The following is a 22,274-nucleotide window of genomic DNA, read 5'->3' as shown; positions in this document are numbered from 1 at the left end:
AAAATTTCAGCGATCAGTGGGCTCGCTCACAGGTGGATCCCTGGATCCTTCAAGTAGTATCTCAGGGGTACAAGCTGGAAGTCGAGGCGTCTCCCCCCTGCCGTTTCCTCAAATCTGCCTTGCCGACAACTCCCTCAGGCAGGGAGGCTGTGCTAGAGGCAATTCACAAGCTGTATTCCCAGCAGGTGATAGTCAAGGTGCCCCTACTTCAACAAGGACGGGGTTACTATTCCACACTGTTTGTGGTACCGAAACCAGACGGTTCGGTGAGACCCATTTTAAATTTGAAATCCTTGAACACTTACATAACAAAATTCAAGTTCAAGATGGAATCGCTCAGGGCGGTTATTGCAAGCCTGGACGAGGGGGATTACATGGTATCCCTGGACATCAAGGATGCTTACCTGCATGTCCCCATTTACCTTCCTCACCAGGAGTACCTCAGATTTGTGGTACAGGATTGCCATTACCAATTCCAGACATTACCGTTTGGACTGTCCACGGCACCGAGGGTGTTTACCAAAGTAATGGCAGAAATGATGATACTCCTTCGAAAAAAGGGAGTTTTAATTATCCCGTACTTGGACGATCTCCTTATAAAGGCGAGGTCCAGGGAGCAGTTACTGGTCGGAGTAGCACTATCTCGGGAAGTGCTACAACAGCATGGCTGGATTCTAAACATTCCAAAGTCACAACTGGTTCCTTCCACTCGCTTACTGTTCCTGGGGATGATTTTGGACACAGAACTGAAAAAAGTTTCTCCCGCAGGAGAAAGCCAAGGAGCTGTCATCTCTAGTCAGAGACCTCCTAAAACCAAAACGGGTATCGGTGCATCACTGCACACAAGTCCTGGGAAAAATGGTGGCTTCATACGAAGCAATTCCATTCGGCAGGTTCCATGCAAGGACCTTCCAGTGGGACCTCTTGGACAAGTGGTCGGGATCGCATCTTCAGATGCATCAACTGATAACCCTGTCTCCAAGGACCAGGGTGTCTACTGTGGTGGCTGCAGAGTGCTCATCTTCTAGAGGGCCGCAGTTTCGGCATACAGGACTGGGTCCTGGTGACCACGGATGCCAGCCTTCGAGGCTGGGGAGCAGTCACACAGGTAAGAAACTTCCAAGGACTATGGTCAAGTCAGGAGACTTCCCTGCACATAAATATTCTGGAACTGAGGGCCATTTACAATGCCCTAAGTCAGGCAAAACCCCTGCTTCGAAACCAGCCGGTACTGATCCAGTCAGACAACATCACGGCAGTCGCCCATGTGAACCGACAGGGCGGCACAAGAAGCAGGATGGCGTTGGCAGAAGCCACAAGGATTCTCCGATGGGCGGAAAATCACGTCTTAGCACTGTCAGCAGTGTTCATTCCGGGAGTGGACAACTGGGAAGCAGACTTCCTCAGCAGACACGACCTACACCCGGGAGAGTGGGGACTTCATCCAGAAGTCTTCCTACTGTTGGTAAACCGTTGGGAAAGGCCACAGGTGGACATGATGGCGTCCCGCCTCAACAAAAAGCTAAAGAGATATTGCGCCAGGTCAAGGGACCCTCAGGCGATAGCTGTGGACGCTCTAGTGACACCGTTGGTGTACCAGTCGGTTTATGTGTTCCCTCCTCTGCCTCTCATACCAAAGGTACTGAGAATAATAAGAAAACGAGGAGGAAGAACGATACTCGTGGTTCCGGATGGGCCAAGAAGAGCTTGGTACCCAGAACTTACAGAAATAATATCAGCGGACCCATGGCCTCTACCGCTCAGACAGGATCTACTACAGCAGGGGCCCTGTCTGTTCCAAGACTTACCGCGGCTGCGTTGGACGGCATGGCGGTTGAATTCCGGATCCTAAAGCATAAGGGCATTCCGGAGGAAGTCATTCCTACGCTGATAAAAGCCAGGAAAGTAGTAACCGCAAACCATTATCGCCGTATTTGGAGAAAATTGGTTGCGTGGTGTGAGGCCAGGAAGGCCCCAACAGAGGAATGTCAGCTGGGTCGTTTTCTGCACTTCCTACAGTCGGGAGTGACTATGGGCCTAAAATTGGGTTCCATTAAAGTCCAGATTTCGGCTCTGTCGATTTTCTTCCAGAAAGAACTGGCTTCACTGCCTGAAGTTCAGACTTTTGTAAAGGGAGTGCTACATATTCAGCCCCCTTTTGTGCCTCCTGTGGCACCGTGGGATCTCAACGTGGTGTTGAGTTTCCTGAAATCACATTGGTTTGAGCCACTTAAAACTGTGGATCTGAAATATCTCACGTGGAAAGTGGTCATGTTATTGGCCTTGGCTTCGGCCAGGCGTGTGTCAGAATTGGCGGCTTTGTCATGTAAAAGCCCTTATCTGATTTTCCATATGATAGGGCAGAATTGAGGACTCGTCCCCAGTTTCTCCCTAAGGTGGTATCAGCTTTTCACTTGAACCAACCTATTGTAGTGCCTGCGGCTACTAGGGACTTGGAAGATTCCAAGTTACTGGACGTAGTCAGGGCCTTAAAAAATTATATTTCCAGGACGGCTGGAGTCAGGAAAACTGACTCGCTTCTTATCCTGTAGGCACCCAACAAAATAGGTGCTCCTGCTTCTAAGCAGACTATTGCTCGCTGAATTTGTAGCACAATTCAGCTGGAGCATTCTGCGGCTGGATTGCCGCATCCTAAATCAGTGAAAGCCCATTCCACGAGGAAGGTGGGCTCATCTTGGGCAGCTGCCCGAGGGGTCTCGGCTTTACAACTTTACCGAGCTTCAACTTGGTCAGGGGCAAACACATTTGCTAAATTCTACAAGTTTGATACCCTGGCTGAGGAGGACCTAGAGTTCGCTCATTCGGTGCTGCAGAGTCATCCGCACTCTCCCGCCCGTTTGGGAGCTTTGGTATAATCCCCATGGTCCCATGGTCCTTACGGAGTTCCCAGCATCCACTAGGACGTCAGAGAAAATAAGATTTTACTCACCGGTAAATCTATTTCTCGTAGTCCGTAGTGGATGCTGGGCGCCCATCCCAAGTGCGGATTGTCTGCAATACTTGTTTATAGTTATTGCCTAACTAAAGGGTTATTGTTGAGCCATCTGTTTTGAGGCTCAGTTATATTTCATACTGTTAACTGGGTATAGTATCACGAGTTATACGGTGTGATTGGTGTGGCTGGTATGAGTCTTACCCGGGATTCAAAATCCTTCCTTATTGTGTCAGCTCTTCCGGGCACAGTATCCTAACTGAGGTCTGGAGGAGGGGCATTGAGGGAGGAGCCAGTGCACACCAGATAGTACCAAATCTTTCTTATAGAGTGCCCAGTCTCCTGCGGAGCCCTTCTATTCCCCATGGTCCTTACGGAGTTCCCAGCATCCACTACGGACTACGAGAAATAGATTTACCGGTGAGTAAAATCTTATTTTTTCTAATCTGCAAATCTTTATTTTGATGTCTCCATAAAATATCTATCATATGTAGTTGCCATTTCAATTGTTTTGCGCGCCTCCTGCTGGGAATCTATACGGTAAGGCGCTCGACTGAGCAGTTCAATTGTTTCTCCCTTCGAGTGCCCATTTGTATTGCTGTGGCTGAAACTGGTGCCTCTAGGCGTGACAATCCTTATGTGCGCCCGAACGGAGGAACAAAGCGGCTAAACCTGACTAAAGCCCCTTTCACACTGCACAAATAACCCGGCATCGACACGGGTCGGTGTGTGAAAGGGCCATGGTCGAATTCCCGGGTCGCCTGACCTGGTAATTCAACCCGGGAATAAAGCAGTGTTATTCCCGGGGTGAATACCGGGTCATTGACAGCGTGAACGGGCGCCCGGGTTGATGCAACCCGGGTCCAATTTACTACATAGGGAAGAGGTAGCACTGAGATGAGCTCATCTCCCAGTGCCGCTTCTGCTGCTGGCTCCACCCCCTGCCACTATGGCAACTGGCGCGGCATATTGCCGGGTCGGGAAGCCAGCAGTTAGGGTCCAATGCCGGATCCCACCCAGGAAGGACTTGTTTCTAATTCCCAGGTGGGATCTGGCATTGGCGGTGTGAAAGGGGTATAAGTAATTAAGGCGTCCAAACAATGGACTTTGCACACATTTCTTCCTCACCTCCAGGGCACAACGAGAAGTAATGTTGGGCGCCATCTACTGGCAGTCAGGGCGAACAATTGAATCCTAACACTTGAATACAAACCCCACAGTGGTCACACAGCTACTCCAAGCTGTGGACACCAACAAAAGAGCATGTAGCATAAGTTTTCCGCGCACCCATAGCAGGAAGGGAGTTTGGTTAGTGTAATGAAGGTCTGTTATGATTGTCTGAAGCGTCACTGGCTCAGGATTTCTGCAGTAGCTAGTCCATCCATTCTGCTCAGTGTTCCATTGTCTCCACATTCCAACCGTGTCACCGGCGGCTATTATTGATTGCTGATAATGCTACTGCCTTAAGCTGGTCATAGACTTTATGCTAGTGCTGCCAACATGGTTAAGGGAAGAGCGAAAGCCCAATAATTGCGCCTCCATACACTGCACTATGTACAGTATGGACATGGTTTCCATTCATTGGCTGGAGTTGGCTGAACTGTTTGGAGGGGGTTTAGTGTGGTTTGCTGGCGGTCTGGGTCCTGGCGACCAGCATACCGGCGCCGGAATCAAGACCGCCGGCATACCGACAGCTAGGCGAGCACAAATGAGACCCTTGCGTGCTCGTTACGCTCGCTATTCTCCCTCCAAGGGGGTCGTGAACCCCCAAGAGGGAGAAAAGATGTCTGTATGCCGGCGGTCAGGATTCTTGACCGTTTTTCATCTTGGGATGAATTGTCCATACACTGGACAATAATCATTTAGAAGTAGTTTAATTTACTTAGCTGAGCGATTAACATTCGCTGTGTGCCAAGCTTTACAGTAGAGAGAACGCAGTTACTGTTCCCTAATGTATCCATTGTTTCCCACACCACTTAAGGTTATAAGCTCATGTGAGCACCTTTTTACTTCTGTCGTATGTAATTTGTTTCTATTATGAGCCCTTAACTATACAGTAGTGCCAAATAATATATGCACTACTTGTTTGGGGGCAATTAAAAAATTTTTTGGATGCCCAAAGCAATGGGCACCCATCAGAGGAATTCAACGGTTAATCCGATCAGCACCAGAAAGCATTGGGTTTAGCTGTGCAAATAGAGGCTGCAACACTTTTCGCACATTTCTTCTCTCCACCTCAGAAGGCTGCGAGAAGAAATGTTGATGCCGGCAGTGATCACATCCGAACAGCAGAACAATTGAATTGCTGTGAGGCGGTTATGCTACACCACCTGTGTTGCCCATAAACTTGTATGAGAGGTGCTAGCAGTGATCTCAAGTTTGGAGATACTTTGAGACCTGGGGAGAAATGTTTGTTGCAGTTTTATTTAATGGGTGGAGAGGATGAGTACTTGCAGGAGCTTTTCCAGTGCCTTCAGTAAGCTGTGAAGGCTCTGGAGAGGTTTGCTGGATGCATGAAGCATGCTTTGGAGAGATGTGGGTAACTAAGGCCATTTCCGAGGTCAGCATGATCTTTATTAAGTGTGTGTGTTTTTAGGCAACAGATGTTGGATAAGCAGTTCGTTTGCTGGCTTAAAGATTAATAAAAAATTTATTTTTGGAGATTGAGTTTAAAGTGGCAAGTGCGCCTCCAAGAAGAAATGTCAGTTATATTCATTAATGCATGAAGGCATGGATATTGAATGATCAGAGATGACTTACATTTGTGTGGTGGATGCAAATCCGACATTGAAACTCAAAGGGGTCGATTCAATTCGGCAATTTATGAATAGCGCCGGGAATTAGCTCCCGACGCTATTCAATTCAGCTCCAGTTAAGTCGGCGATGGCCCGTTCTCGCCGATTAAACAGGTTGAATTGTCGGGAGAACGGGCATTCTCTGACTTAACTCCCCGGCGCGAGGCTGATTCCCGACAGAATAAGCCTTGCGCCGGCCGCGAGGCAGCACTTTTGTCGGGTTTCTTCTCTCATCCCCCGGGGATGAGAGAAGAATTCCCGACAATTGCGGGTAACTAGCAGCTGAATTGAACCGGTGCTATTCATAAGTTGCCGAACTGAATCGACCCCAAAGAAGCTTATCAGCTTTACAAGCCCATTGGCACTGATGATGCTTTTCTTTGCTGGAGAACTTGTGAGGTAGGTGGTTTCATTCATGTGCCACCAGAGTTTGTGGGTGACCCTGGAAAGAGTATTGTTAGAGCCACTTGATTGAAGGCAGTTGCTAGGGTGAAATAGCTTAAGGAAAGATGTTGAAATACATGTAGTTTAATTCAAATGAATGGGCTCTCCCAGGCAAGATGCAACGAGTTTGCAAACTTCTTTGCAGATAAAATATCCACCTTCCGGGCTGGAATCTCCACATTGCCAAACTACAAAGCCTGCCAATATAAGCACCTGCCTTCATGGACCAGCTTTAACCCAGTGGATGTAAAGAACATTGCTGAATTTGCTTGGAATTTGTGTCACACCACCTGTGATCAGGACCCTGCCTCAACCAAGCTTCTAATAGGTTGTATGGATATAATTGGTCCTGTCTTTGCAAAAATTGTTCAATGCTCTTTGCAGACAGGCATTTTTGGACCCCTAAGGAAACAATTGTTAGACCTCTTCTTAAAAAAACCTAATTTAGATCCCGACTGCATGACCAACTACAGACCGGTATCAAACCTTCCTTTTCTAGGAAAGGTTATTGAGAAAGTGGTTGCAAATCAACTGGAAACCCGCCTGACAACCCATGATGTCTATGACCCATTCCAATCAGGATTCAGGAGAAGACATAGCAGAGAAACCGCCTTTGTGTGTGTGTTAAATGATCTGATGGGAAGAGACAGAGGTGACCGTTCAATATTAATCCTTCTGGATCTCTCTGCAGCATTTGATACAGTGGACAATGGGCTTCTGATTGAGTGACACATTTTTGTGGACTGGATGTCGGTCCTAAGCTGGTTCAAATCATTTCTCACAGGCAGGTCAGAGAGTATCATCTGGAGTATACTCCTCACCATCCGTGCCATTGCCATGTGTTGTCCCACAAGGTTCTATACTATCCCCCATGCTTTTTGCGGTATACATGCTCCCACTGGGTGAAATAATCAGGTGCCATGGCATGGTCTACCACTGCTATGCAGATGAAACACATCTCTACTTGTCCTTTGATCTGGGCACTGATAACCCAATAGTAACCTTAAATGGCTATCTAGCTGAACTCTAGGAGTGGATGAGTGACAGTTGGCTGCGACTGAACCCGGGTAAAACAGAGGTCCTTATGATAGGACCGCAACATCAAAGGACAAGACTGCAGCATAGTCAACCAACTGGACTTACACTCGGGGATTCAGAATTACAAACCACTGATCGTGTGTGGAATCTTGGCGTTGTCCTGGATGGTGGCTTGACACTTAAACATCAGATATCAGCCACAATCAAATCCTCATTCTTTCACCTGAGGAACATAGCCAAAATAAAGCACTTAATTCCCTCAGATGATCTGCCCAAAGTCGTCCATTCATTTGTATAATCTCGATTAGACTACTGTAGTGCCCTCTACATTGGTCTCCCAGCAAAAGAATTGCACCGCTTACAACTGGTGCAAAACACAGCTGCCAGGCTGTTAACCGACCAGCCCCGTTCTAGCCACATAACACCCATCCTCTACTCCCTTCACTGGCTGCCTGTAAGATGGCGAATCATCTTCAAGATTGGCTTACTGAGTTTCAAAGCACTTCATGACCAGGGCCAAAGGTACCTGAAGCAGCTTTTGACCCCATACTGCCCCACTCGATTACTGCGATCTGTAGATGAAGGACTTTTAGCAGTACCTAGAATCTCCCGTAATTCATCTGGGGGCCGAGTTTTTAGTCATGCAGCTCCGACTCTATGGAACTCACTTCCCCGCACAGTGCGAGATGCCTCAACTATAGGGGTTTCAATTCAGCAACAGTTGAATAGCGTCTGGAATTAGGTCCCGGTGCTATTCAATACAGCCACTAGTTACCCTCAATTGTCGGGAATTCTTCTCTCAGCCCCGGGGGGTGAGAGAAGAAAACCGACAAGAGCTGCCGCATGGCCGGCGCGAGGCTGATTCTGTCGGGAATCTGCATCGCCGCGGCTAGTTACGTCGGATGAATGCTCGTTTTCCCGACAAAACTACCTGTTAAGTCGGCGAGAACAAGCATTCTCCGACTAAACTTTAGCTGAATTGAATAGCCGGGAGCTAATTCCTGGCTCTAGTCAACTGTTGCTGAATTGAATCGACCCCATAGAATCCTTCAAAAGTAGACTCGAGACTTTCCTGTTTACTCAGCATTTCCATTATGTCACTTTTAGTATATCCATGCTTATGTATTTTATGAAAAGCTTTTCGGTACTTTCATTATTTTCTGTACTATATTATGCTATGTATCTGTTCAGCGCCTTAAGTCCTATTGGAGAAAAAGTGCTATATAAATAAAATTAATAATAAATGGGTGGGGAAAGGATCACAATACCACTTTGTGGCTATGGCTAGAGGTAGTATGGACTATATGTGACCACCAGGTGAAAGGGCTTGCAGTGAGCCTATATCTTATCTGTCTTATTACCAGACGTTTGTGGTTTGTAGGATGGTTTGTATTTAAAATAGGGAATTCAGTTATTAGCAGTGGAAGAGATTTGCTGTGCCATATCGGAAAATCACATCCATTGGGTATGCGGTCTCTGTTAACAGTAACTAGGTTGACAGTGTCTAGGTCGACCACTATTGGTCGACAGTAACTAGATTGACAGGGTCTCTAGGTTGACATGTTCTAGGTCGACATGAGTTTTTAAAAAAATTTTTTTTATTGTTTTGAACTTTTTCATACTTAACGATCCACGCGGACTACAATTGGGAATAGTAACCTGTGCCGAGCGAAGCGGTAGCAGAGCGAGGCGCGAGCCATTCGAGGTGACACGGTGCACTAATTGGGGTTCCTGGTCACTGTACGGAGAAAATGACACAAAAAACACTCATGTTGACCTTTTGACCTGTCGACCTAGTTACTGTCAACCAATAGTGGTCGACCTAGGCACTGTCGATCTTCCATACCACACCCCATCCATTGTACCACATAGAGGTGCACAGGACGTCTTGTGGTGTACGGGTGGCTGTACTGGCCGATGTGTGTACCTGGGTATATTGGCAATACTTTGCAGCACATTTGCAGTAATTGAATTCTCCCCAAAGAATCTTGTCCTAGGAAAAAGTGATGTTTTGAGGGTTGCAGATCATTTCGTTATAATGTGCAGCATCAGATTGAAGTGTGAGGAGGACATGAATTTAGTGATGTCACATACTCCTAGAAGTAATGAGTTTCAGGAGACTTGAAATTGTGACAACAGATTGAGGGACTTGCAGGTAAAGCTGGCCATACACTAGGAAAATATTGTGTAGGATTTCAACGCATCGTGTGTACATCGTGCCTATTTTTGGTATGATCACAGTGCAATGCGTGGTCCTGCAAGTTGAATGTCTCATCCTCTGATCATATGTGCAACCCGTATTATCTGTCTTTAATCGTATGCACTTTGTACCAGGTTTAATGCAGGTACGATGCATCGTTCTATGGAACATTCAATTTAGTGTCATTTTGAGTGGCATTTTTTCAAGGTGATCACGTGCCTTTTGTGAGGCATATGATCGCTCGATAGATCGTATGCTTCACCGTATGCACATCGTGTGTAAAAAAACAAACAAACACAAAAACACACGAAACATAACCCCCCTCCCCACAGATCGTGTGTACAGAGCTCCCTGGGGAATTAAAGGGAAATTGTGACAGGGATCGGACGCAGGTTATCCTAGACCTAGTGTATGGCCAGCATTAGGGATGAAAGCAGTATCAGGAGTATCAGACAGGAGTGGAATAGCAGGTGTGCAATATGTTGGCAGGGGGTGTGGTGGCAGGGGAAGAAACCTGTATGTAAGCACTATACCATAGAGTTGTGGTGAGGATTTCTCAATGTGATATCTGGGAATGATTGGCAGGGGACCAAGGCAAATAAAAGCAAGTAGTGAGAAATAAGCAAGTTGCATTGGCCAGGGTAATGAGATGGTGAATGCAGCTTCTGGATGTAACCGGTTAGGCTTGCTGCTTGGAATATTCGGAGATACAGTCCGGCTTTGACAGTTGCTGGTACAGCAATATTTTGTCCTAGGCTGACATGCAGGATCTCTAGATCTTAGGTTTGATTATAGGACCCCCTTTCAAACGGAGTGTAAATGTTCCATTTAAATTGCTTGTAGTCATTCAGACCTGTTCACTCCTTGCTGTGTGTGCCCTTAGACCAAGGTGACTGTATATTATACGTGTGTGATGGATACGTGGTCTTAGGCTCTCCTAGTGTTTCAGCGGGGAACATCTGCTTCCAGGTAGATCCTGCTTGTAACCTAGTATCTGTATATTTCCACATACCGTTTTTGTAGCCATTGTTCTGTACAGTGTACAATTACATCTTTATCTTGAGACCTTTAGAAAAGTAAATGCAAACTCCTAGTGTAACATGAGGTCTTGGTAGGTCATTGTTTCATTCCTTCTACAGTGTTCTTGTAGCCGGGCCTGTCACTCTGTTCTGTAGAGGCCCTGTGCTGCATCCATCCCTGCCATGAATAAGCTGTTCTGCTTTATTCAAAAGCTGCATTGAATGAGGTAATAGGATCCAAGCCTTGATGTGAAGAGCAATATGATCCAGTGTTGTGCTTGGGAGAGGGGGTGATATGAGAGCAGTGGGGGGGGGGATGGGTAGCTTTTAGAATAGCTGGAGGAAGAATGCTGGATTATGTCATTACCTGTGCCAGGCTACATCCACGGGTTTCACGGTTTCTTTGTGCTGCAGTGTTAGTAAGGTTATACCTGCAGAATATCCGTAGAGGCCTCTGTTCATCTAATTCATTTTCACGGGCTTTATTTGGAATTGTGATATCACACGGCGCTACTGTTATGTATAAACTGCTTACATTAATAGGAAATAGCTTTTAACTTATGAATTCCAATATCTAAAATTCAAGAAGAGAAATAATACAACTAATCCATCTTCAGTCTCAAGCAGTCCTCTTTGTAACTAAAACTTGAACAGACATATAGTGCAGCACCGTTTTACTTTAAAACCTATATTTAATGAACAGATACTCACAAAATTAAAAACAGACATGCTTCTGATGAAGGACAATCGTGTCCGAAAACGCCTTTAAGCAGCGGGGACTTTTCACCTTTAGATCCACCAGTGGCGGCACCTGTAGTGTCCATAAGAACCTGGCGTTTCCTTCCTTGGTTTCCGGGACTGTGGAGGGATTCTTGAGGGTGGTCTTCAGTTTGCCGGCTGTCGGGATCCCGGCGAACAGTATACCGGTGCCGGAATCCCGACAGCCGGCGTGGCCAGCACTTTTTCTCCCTCTTGGGGGTCCACGACCACGAGAATAAATAGCGTACCCGCGCCACCTTGCCCGCAGCATGGCGAGCACAGCGGCTCATTTGCGCTCACCACACTGTCGGCATGCCGGCGGTTGGGATCCCTGCGCCGGTATGCTGGTAGCCTGGAGCCCAGCCCTCGGCATGCCATACCACGCCCATTCTTGGACATAACATCTGATTCATCTTGGACTACAGGGTGCTCCATACAGGGATTATCCAGTTTGCTGATATGCTTCGTTTGTTTTTAATTTTGTGAGTGCATCTGTTCATTAAATATGTTTTAAAGGTAAACGGTGCTGCACTATATATGTTTGTTCAAGTTTTAGTTACAAAGAGGACTGCTTGAGACTGAAGAGGATTTACGCCATGTGGGCGATATGCAAATTACCCATTTGTCCAATTGTGAGTGGGACCAATAAGCATTTTCTATACCTCACTTTGATTCATTGGGGTCGATTCAATTCAGCAACAGTTGCATAGCACCGGGAATTAGCTCCCGACGCTATTCAATACAGCGACTAGGTACCCTCAATTGTCGGGAATTCTTCTCTCAGCCCCGGGGTGTAAGAGAAGAAAACCGACAAAAAGAGCTGCCGCGCGCGGCCGGCGCGAGGCTGATTCTGTCGGGAATCCGCATCGCCGTGGGTAGTTAAGTCAGAGAATGCCCGTTCTCCCGACAAAACAACCAGTTAAGTCGGCGAGAACGGGCATTCACCGACTTAACTTGAGCTGAATTGAATAGCGCCGGTAGCTAATTCCCGGCGCTATTCAACTGTTGCTGAATTGAATCGACCCCAGTGTATTGCACTATTGTGTATCTTTCTCTTGTAAGCAGTTTATACATAACAGTAGCGCCGTGTGATATCATGTTTTTGACCCATATATGCACTTGGGGGTTTCTTGGTGAAGGCTCCATTGTGATATTATTGGCAGCCACTATTGTTTGTGAGTGCGGTTAAGACCACTTTCTTTGTTACATTTTCTTTCTACTCAATTGCAAATAAATGTAACTGCTCCTGGGCAAAAAAATGCAGCACTGCAGGTGGGGCAGATGAAATGTGCAGACATTTCAATTTGGGACGTGTCGCAACAAACCTGAATTGCAGTGTAACGCTAAAGCTGCCCACATTTGTGTAGTAGTTACTCAGCATGCAAACACGATAACTTCACTTGCAACAATTCTATTGCAACATGGTTTGTCCAGGTACAAAAGCACTTTTAAAATTTTCCCTAGTATGTAGTATTCTTTTATTCCATTTCCCCTCAAAAGGGACAGGTCACTTACTACGGAGTAATTGACATTTTTCCCCCCACCACCTGCAGCCCTTGACTTGAGTGATGAGAGCTTTTAAGTTTTTTACTTATTTCAAGTTCCTGCCCGCAGCCGCCTGAGGTGTGAGCAGGAATCTACGTTATGCAGCGCTACATTGCGTCTGGGTATTATTACAGGAATTCTTTAAATAGCTCCTGGCTACTCATCCCAGTAGTGTAATTCCTATGTAAGAATTTAATTGAATTCTTATGGGGTTGATTCAATTCGGCAATTTATGAATAGTGCCGGGAATTAGCTCCCGACGCTATTCAATTCAGCTGCTAATTACCCGCAATTGTCGGGAATTCTTCTCTCATCCCCGGGGGATGAGAGAAGAAACCCGACAAAAGTGCTGCCTCGCGGCTGGCGCGAGCCTGATTCTGTCGGGAATCATCCTCGCGCCGGGGAGTTAAGTCGGAGAATGCCCGTTCTCCCGGCAATTCAACCTGTTTAGTCGGCGAGAACGGGCCATCGCCGACTTAACTGGAGCTGAATTGAATAGCGTCGGGAGCTAATTCCCGGCGCTATTCTTAAGTTGCCGAATAGAATTGACCCCACTGAATGCTCTGACTGAGGACAGGACCCCACAAAGGCTTTTGGGGAGACAGAGAGAGAGTATGCCAGCACACACCCCAGCGCTATATAACCCAGGGATTACACTGTACCCTAGTGTTTACCCCGTAGCTGCTGTTAAATATCTCTGCGCCTAAATTTATGTGCCCCCCCCTCTCTTTTTTACTCTTTATTGAAGAATTCCCGACAATTGCGGGTCACTAGCAGCTGAATTGAATAGCGTCGGGAGCTAATTCCCGGCGCTATTCTTAAGTTGCCGAATAGAATTGACCCCCCCGTTGTGTGTGCTGTGTCGGTACGCCTGTGTCGACATGTTTGATGAGGAAGGATACGTGGAGGCAGAACAAGTGCAGCTGAGTGTGGTGTCGCCGCCGACTGTGCCGACACCTGATTGGATGGATATGTGGAAGGTGCTAAATGATAATGTAAACTCCTTGCATAACAGATTGGATAAAACTGTAACCTTGGGACAGTCAGGGTCTCAACCCATGTAGTGTTCATTCTAGCACCCTGCACCTTTCAAAATCCATGCAGTTCTCCTTTCCTGCATGGGGTGTCGCTCTCTGGTGTGGTGCTTCTCAGAACACTTTGGTCTGTATCTCGGCACTGAAATACAGACCTGAGTGTGCTGAGAAGCACCAGAGGAGAGAGCGACACCCAAGGCAGGAAAGAGGAACTGCACATGTTTTGAAAGGTGCAGGGTGCTAGAATGAACACTACCATGCCTGATCCTACAGCGCAGAGGCCCTCAGTCTCAAAAGCGCACACTATCCCAGATAGTTGACACAGATGTCGACACGGAATCTGACTCCAGTGTCGATGACGATGAGGCAAAGTTGCAGCCTAAAATGACTAAAGCCATCCGCTACATGATTGTAGCAATGAAGGATGTATTACACATTTCTGAGGAAAATCCTGTCCCTGACAAGAGGATTTATATGTATGGGGAGAAAAAGCATGAAGTACTTTTCCCCCTTCACATGAATTAAATGAATTATGTGAAAAAGCGTGTGATTCCCCTGACAGGAAGGTGATAATTACTAAGAGATTACTTATGGCGTATCCTTTCCCGCCAACGGACAGGTTACGCTGGGAATCCTCCCCTAGGGTAGACAAGGCGTTGACACGCTTGTCTAAGAAGGTGGCCCTGCCGTCTCAGGATACGGCCGCCCTAAAGGATCCTGCGGATAGAAAGCAGGAAGCTATCCTGAAGTTTGTTTATACACATTCTGGCACACTGCTGAGACCAGCAATTGCTTCGGCCTGGATGTGTAGTGCGGTAGCTGCATGGACGGATACTCTGTCTGAGGAGATAGATACCCTGGACAGGGACACTGTTCTACTGACCCTGGCACATATCAAGGACGCGGTCCTATATATGCGGGATGCCCAGAGGGACATTTGCCTGCTGGGCTCTAGAGTAAACGCAATGTCCATTTCTGCCAGAAGGGTCTTATGGACTCGGCAATGGACAGGGGATACCGACTCTAAAAAACACATGGAGGTTTTACCTTATAAGGGTGAGGAATTGTTTGGGGACGGTCTCTCGGACCTAGTTTCCACAGCTACGGCTGGGAAGTCAAATTTCTTGCCTTATGTCCCTCCACAGCCTAAGAAAGCACCGTATTACCAAATGCAGTCCTTTCGTTCTCAGAAGAGCAAGAAGGTCAGAGGTGCGTCCTTTCTTGCCAGAGGCAGGGGTAGAGGAAAAAAGCTACACCAGCAGCTAGTTCCCAGGGACAAAAGTCTTCCCCGGCTTCCACTAAATCCACCGCATGACGCTGGGGCTCAACAGGCGGAGCCAGGAGCCGTGGGGGCGCGTCTCCGACATTTCAGCCACCAGTGGGTTCGCTCACAGGTGGATCCTTGGGCTATACAAATTGTGTCTCAGGGATACAAGCTGGAATTCGAGGTGACGCCCCCTCACCGTTACCTAAAATCGGCTTTACCAACTTCCCCCATGGAAAGGGAGTTAGTGTTGGCGGCAATTCACAAACTTTTTCTCCAGCAGGTGGTGGTAGAGGTTCCCCCCCTTCAACGGGGAAGGGGCTACTATTCCACTATGTTTGTGGTACCGAAACCGGACGGTTCGGTCAGACCCATTTTAAATTTAAAATCCCTGAACATTTATCTGAAGAAATTCAAGTTCAAAATGGAATCGCTCAGAGCGGTCATTGCAAGCCTGGAAAAGGGGGATTTTATGGTGTCTCTGGACATCAAGGATGCTTACTTGCATGTCCCCATTTATCCACCTCATCAGGAGTACCTCAGGTTTGTGGTATGGGACTGTCATTACCAATTCCAGACGTTGCCGTTTGGCCTGTCCACGGCACCGAGAGTTTTTACCAAGGTGATCGCGGAAATGATGGTGCTCCTTCGGAAGCAAGGGGTTACAATTATCCCATACTTGGACGATCTCCTCATAAAGGCGAGGTCCAGGGAGCAGTTGCTGATCAGCGTAGCCCACTCTCAGGAAGTGTTGCATCAGCACGGCTGGATTCTGAACATTCCAAAGTCGCAGCTGATTCCTGCGACGCGTCTGCCCTTCCTGGGCATGATTCTGGACACAGACCAGAAGAAGGTGTTTCTACCGGAGGAGAAGGCTCAGGAGCTCGTGACTCTGGTCAGAGACCTCCTAAAGCCAAAACAGGTGTCGGTGCATCACTGCACACGAGTCCTGGGAAAGATGGTGGTGTCATACGAAGCCATTCCCTTCGGCAGGTACCATGCGAGGATCTTTCAGTGGGATCTGCTGGACAAGTGGTCCGGATCGCATCTTCAGATGCATCGGATGATCACCCTGTCCCCCAGGGCCAGGGTGTCTCTTCTGTGGTGGCTACAAGGTGCTCACCTCCTCGAGGGCCGCAGATTCGGCATACAGGACTGGGTCCTGGTGACCACGGATGCAAGCCTCCGAGGGTGGGGGGCAGTCACTGAAGGAAGAAACTTCCAAGGGCTGTGGTCAAGTCAGGAGACTTGTCTGCACATAAATATCCTGGAGCTACGGGCCATATACAACGCCCTGAGTCAAGCGGTGCCTCTGCTTCGAGACCAACCAGTGCTGATTCAGTCAGACAACATCACGGCAGTCGCTCATGTAAACCGCCAAGGCGGCACAAGAAGCAGGGTGGCAATGGCGGAAGCCACCAGGATTCTTCGTTGGGCGGAGAATCACGTGCAAGCACTGTCAGCAGTGTTCATTCCGGGAGTTTACAACTGGGAAGCAGACTTCCTCAGCAGACACGACCTCCACCCGGGAGAGTGGGGACTTCATCAAGAAGTCTTCACGCAGATTGTAAATCGATGGGAACTACCACAGGTGGACATGATGGCGTCCCGCCTCAACAAAAAATTAAATAGGTATTGCGCCAGGTCAAGAGACGCACTGGTGACACCGTGGGTATTCCAGTCGGTCTATGTGTTTCCTCCTCTTCCTCTCATACCCAGGGTACTGAGAATCGTAAGAAAAAGAGGAGTGAGAACAATACTCATTGTTCCGGATTGGCCAAGAAGGACTTGGTATCCGGAACTGCAAGAAATGCTCACAGAGGACCCATGGCCTCTGCCTCTCAGACAGGATCTGTTGCAACAGGGGCCCTGTCGGTTCCAAGACTTACCGCGGCTGCGTTTGACGACATGGCGGTCGAACGCCGGATCCTAGCGGAGAAAGGCATTCCGGATGGCTAGGAAGGACGTGACAGCTCAACATTATCACCGTATATGGCGAAAATATGTTGCTTGGTGTGAGGCCAGGAAGGCCCCTACAGAGGAATTCCAGCTGGGCCGTTTCCTTCACTTCCTACAGTCGGGAGTGACTATGGGCTTAAAATTAGGGTCCATTAAGGTCCAGATTTCGGCCCTATCCATTTTCTTTCAAATGGAACTGGCTTCTCTTCCTGAAGTTCAGACGTTTGTAAAGGGAGTGCTGCATATTCAGCCCCCTTTTGTGGCACCTTGGGATCTTGATGTGGTGTTGAGTTTCCTGAAATCTCACTGGTTTGAGCCACTTAAGACCGTGGAGTTAAAATATCTCACATGGAAGGTGGTCATGCTATTGGCCTTAGCTTCGGCTAGGCGGGTGTCAGAATTGGCGGCCTTGTCATGTAAAAGCCCCTGTCTGGTTTTTCATATGGACAGGGCAGAATTACGGACTCGTCCGCAATTTCTGCCGAAGGTGGTGTCATCTTTTCATTTGAACCAACCTATTGTGGTGCCTGCGGCTACTCGTGACTTGGAGGATTCCAAGTTACTAGATGTAGTCAGGGCTTTGAAAATTTATGTAGCCAGAATGGCTGGAGTCAGGAAAACTGACTCGCTGTTTATCCTGTATGCATCCAACAAGCTGGGTGCTCCTGCTTCAAAGCAGACTATTGCTCGCTGGATCGGTAACACGATTCAGAAAGCTCATTCTGCGGCTGGATTGCCGCCTCCAAAATCAGTAAAAGCCCATTCCACAAGGAAGGTGGTCTCTTCTTGGGCGGCTGCCCGAGGGGTCTCGGCATTACAGCTTTGCTGAGCAGCTACTTGGTCGGGTTCAAACACTTTTGCAAAATTCTACAAGTTTGATACCCTGGCTGAGGAGGACCTTGTATTTGCTCATTCGGTGCTGCAGAGTCATCCGCACTCTCCCGCCCGTTTGGGAGCTTTGGTATAATCCCCATGGTCCTTACGGAGTCCCCAGCATCCACTAGGACGTTAGAGAAAATAATATTTAACTTACCGGTAAATCTATTTCTCGTAGTCCGTAGTGGATGCTGGGCGCCCGTCCCAAGTGCGGACTTCTTCTTCAATACTTGTATATAGTTATTGCTTACATAAGGGTTATGTTATGGTTGCATCAGGTTGGTCTGATGCTCTGTTGTTGTTCATACTGTTAACTGGGTAAGTTTATTACGAGTTATACGGTGTGGCTGGTATGAGTCTTACCCTGGATTCCAAAATCCTTTCCTTGTACTGACAGCTCTTCCGGGCACAGTTTCCTTAACTGAGGTCTGGAGGAGGGACATAGAGGGAGGACCCAGTGAACACCAGTATTCCTAATTCTTTCTTAAAGTGCTCTGTCTCCTGCGGAGCCCGTCTATTCCCCATGGTCCTTACGGAGTCCCCAGCATCCACTACGGACTACGAGAAATAGATTTACCGGTTAGTAAAATCTTATTTTTTCTGTACCCTTCCCCAAATTTGTGCCTCGAGACAACCCTGGCCCGGAGGTCTACAGACCATTCCTATGACTTCATGCATGGTTTGTGCTCAGACATGTGCTGTCAAGTGTGGGACCTTATATAGATAAGTGTGTGCCTTTCCAAATCCTGCCCAATCAACTGGATTTACCACAGGTGGACTCCAATTAAGCTGTAGGAACAGGATGATCAGTGGAAACTGGATGCACCTGAGCTCAAGTTTGAGCTTCATGGCAAAGGCTGTGAATACTTATGTACCTGTGATTTCTTTGTTTCTCTTACGTCCTAGAGGATGCTGGGGTCCATATTAGTACCATGGGGTATAGACTGGTCTCCAGGAGCCATGGGCACTTTAAGAGTTTCTTAGTTTTTTTTATTTTTAATAAATTTGCGACAATCTAAACACCTTTTTTTTTCACGTTGTCATTATAAGGTATTGTGTGTAAAATTTTTGAGGGAAAAAATTAATTAGATTTTGGAATAAGGCTGTAACATAAAATGTAGAAAAAGTGAAGCGCAGTGAATACTTTCCGGGTGCACTGTACGTGTGGGGTAACTGTTGGATGTCTGTTTGTTTAAATGAAGTGCAGCAATATAGCAATGATGTGTAAAAGGTATTAATCACGATTAGGGGATTGTGGAAAGCTGCTTGTTTGCTGATTGGGGGACACAATGCTCAAGCAATTAATGGTAGGCAGTGGGATGCTGTGATGGTTCAATAGACTGTTGTCACGTGGGGTTGTGATTGGTGGTGAAGAATTATAATTATATAGCGCTCTTTCTCCAGTAGGACTCAAAGCGATTAAGGAGAGGGGAGTGGGGTTGTGAGGGTAAACGCCTCATGACAATTGCAGATTCCCTGATTAAGCTATACACACACCACAGCATGCTGTCTGCCTGACTGCACAATACGGCGGACATGCCCATGCTACTGCCATTGGCCAACCCAAGTACAAATTGTCTCTCCCACACGCCATTGGCCGAAACGCACTCAGCTGGAGAGTGACCACACACAAAGAACTGACTCATTTCGTCAACCATAGAGGGATTCCACAGGCTCATGCATGGTCTTTAGCAAGGATGTCCCGTAAGGGGAGGAGTGGACACTGACATCTCACCCCCCATACACCACATCATCAATTTTGCACCACAGGTGTAGCGCAAACACTTCTCATTATTGAAATTCCAAGCCTAGACATCTTGCTTGCTCTGCACCTCTCAGCCCCACACTTTGTGTAAACTGAGCGCAGATTTGCTGCAGATCCCTATGTGAGCATGACATTGCTTGTTTTTACACCTCAGCCCGTACACACTCACATGCTATTTTTCATTCTCGGCAGTGAATGGAAACATGCTGGGCCACAGTTCCCAGCATTTGTCAGTAATAGAGACCAGTCGGGGTGATGCAGGCATGCTCAGTGAGTTTGTTGCTGTGTTCTGTGGGTTGTAATAAAACGATAACACATTCTTTCCCCAGGCTGCCTATTCACACTACTTGCCTTCCTCAGCCAATTGTTCATGGCACTGTACAGACTGACCTCTGCTGGAGTCAAGTGTTCTAAATTTGAGGGGCTCAGTGTGCCCATTTCTCACCAGCAGCAAAATACAAATACCTGTACCCTGACCATTTTTTCTATGTAACATATATGTGCTTCGGCCCAGTTTTCAAAGGTTGGCTTGCACCCTGTACCTGTGCAGTGCTCCTCTAACAAATTTTGTGTGGGTCCAGTCCCTGTGCCGTGTGATTGGCTGAAGTGCCCATCCTGGCCTGGGGTGGGGGAGCAGCCTTCTTTCAGAGCTATCTGCTCCTGCCACCTTTTTAAGTGGCTGCAGAGAAGTCACCACCATCAGCCACACATGACTTCTCAGGCAGTCATCTTGGGAACTGGAGGGAGTTTGCTGCTTGTGGCCAGGCACTGGTGAAGCAGGAGCCACATTTCACTGCTGTGGACAGCTCAGGGGGCCAGTGTCTGGGTCGTGCAGTGTTCCTGTTCTGGGGATGTCGCTGAGATTGAGTGAGCAAGAACTGCAGCCCACCACTATTTTCTCGTGTTACATAAAGTGGGCATTCTAATTTTACTCCCTTCACCTTCACACCTGGCATCAGCACAAACCATGGGGATCCCTACATCGCTGTGTGCCAGACAGCACCAAGTATTCCCATATGCTCCCAGCGTGATAGTAAGAGGAGGCTTCGGCGTGCATAAGTGTGCCCTCCTCAGTGATCAGAACCCTGCCCTGAAAAAAACACCCACTAGCATGCGCCTCTTCCACTGAGCGCCTCAATTGTTGTGTTGCCTTTTTAATCTTGGTCAGACTGAATTAAATTGGTTTGTGGTTTCTGATCACTTATATAGGATTTAAGGAACAGTCTGGTGAGAGAATGTATCTTGGTCAGTATTACAAGAATGCAGTTTTCTCTTTGGGTAAACAACGTAGGTATTGTAGGTGCACTTATTTTGAAACACTGATCTGTGCTGTCCTAATGCCACCTACATGAACAGTAGTGTCAGGATAATACAGGATTAGTTCATCATAGACTTCTGACTAAATATTAAATTCTATAGCGCCAGCATATTCCATTGCGCTTGGGAACAAATGGTAATAACAGATGTAAGAGCCATGCTCGCAGGCTTACATACTATAGCTGGGCAAGATATATCAAAGCTTCTAAGGAGAACAAGCAGAGAACATGCCCATAGCAACCAAGCTGCTTCTAGCTGCTATTTCATAAAGTGTGTTCTATGTAATGTTACCTAGAAGCTGGTTGGATGCTAAGATAATTCTACCTTCCTCTTTAACATATGTTTTGTATAGGTCAGTGGTAGGCAACCGGTGGCTCTCCAGCTGCTGGGTACTACCTGTGGCTCTCTCCAGCTGCTGGGTACTACCTGTGGCTCTCTCCAGCTGCTGGGTACTACCTGTGGCTCTCTCCAGCTGCTGGGTACTACCTGTGGCTCTCTCCAGCTGCTGGGTACTACCTGTGGCTCTCTCCGGCTGCTGGGTACTACCTGTGGCTCTCTCCGGCTGCTGGGTACTACCTGTGGCTCTCTCCGGCTGCTGGGTACTACCTGTGGCTCTCTCCGGCTGCTGGGTACTACCTGTGGCTCTCTCCGGCTGCTGGGTACTACCTGTGGCTCTCTCCGGCTGCTGGGTGACTGCACATCTTGGCATGTATGAAACGCAGGCGTGTTTTGTATATAATATTGCATTTTAAAATCCAGCAGCCCAAGGCACAATGGCTGTGAAAAACGTTGCATAGTACGTTTGTCCCCCTCTTCTATTGGCTGTGAACAAAAGGCACGGATTACCTTTTTTGGTTTTTTGCTTGATTATAGCAAAATCTTCATAAGTGTTTTAATTGCTGACCTTTAATGTTTGGCAGCTCATTAAGAGCTGGCTATTTGGTAACAGGGATTGGAAACTATCTCACCTAATGTACTGTGCTTGGATAGGTTTTATCCTTCTGTGCTCCATAAGAACTTAATTTCCATGATTCTTATTGTACACATACATAACAAGACATTGTTGGATTTACACTGATTCCCATTTACTAAAACACTAAATGACTGTGTATGTGTGTGTATATGTATATATGTGTGTATATGTATATATGTGTGTATATGTATATATGTGTGTGTATGTATGTATATATATATATATAGATATATATATAGATATAGATATATAGATATAGATATATATATATATATATATATATCTATATATCTATCTATCTATGTACACAAACCTGTAGTTTTCGCACACGTT

General features: G+C 47.2%; 1 protein-coding gene across 3 annotated transcripts in view; it reads left to right on the top strand.

Moving 5' to 3' along the window:
- Positions 1 to 22,274, top strand: part of ANKRD11 (ankyrin repeat domain containing 11) — a 446,248-nt gene that overhangs the window by 160,542 nt on the left and 263,432 nt on the right. The window lies entirely within an intron of this gene.

Source organism: Pseudophryne corroboree, chromosome 11 (genome assembly GCF_028390025.1).
Source record: "Pseudophryne corroboree isolate aPseCor3 chromosome 11, aPseCor3.hap2, whole genome shotgun sequence".
Lineage (NCBI taxonomy): Eukaryota > Metazoa > Chordata > Amphibia > Anura > Myobatrachidae > Pseudophryne > Pseudophryne corroboree.
This window is presented reverse-complemented; position numbering and strand designations above follow the sequence as displayed.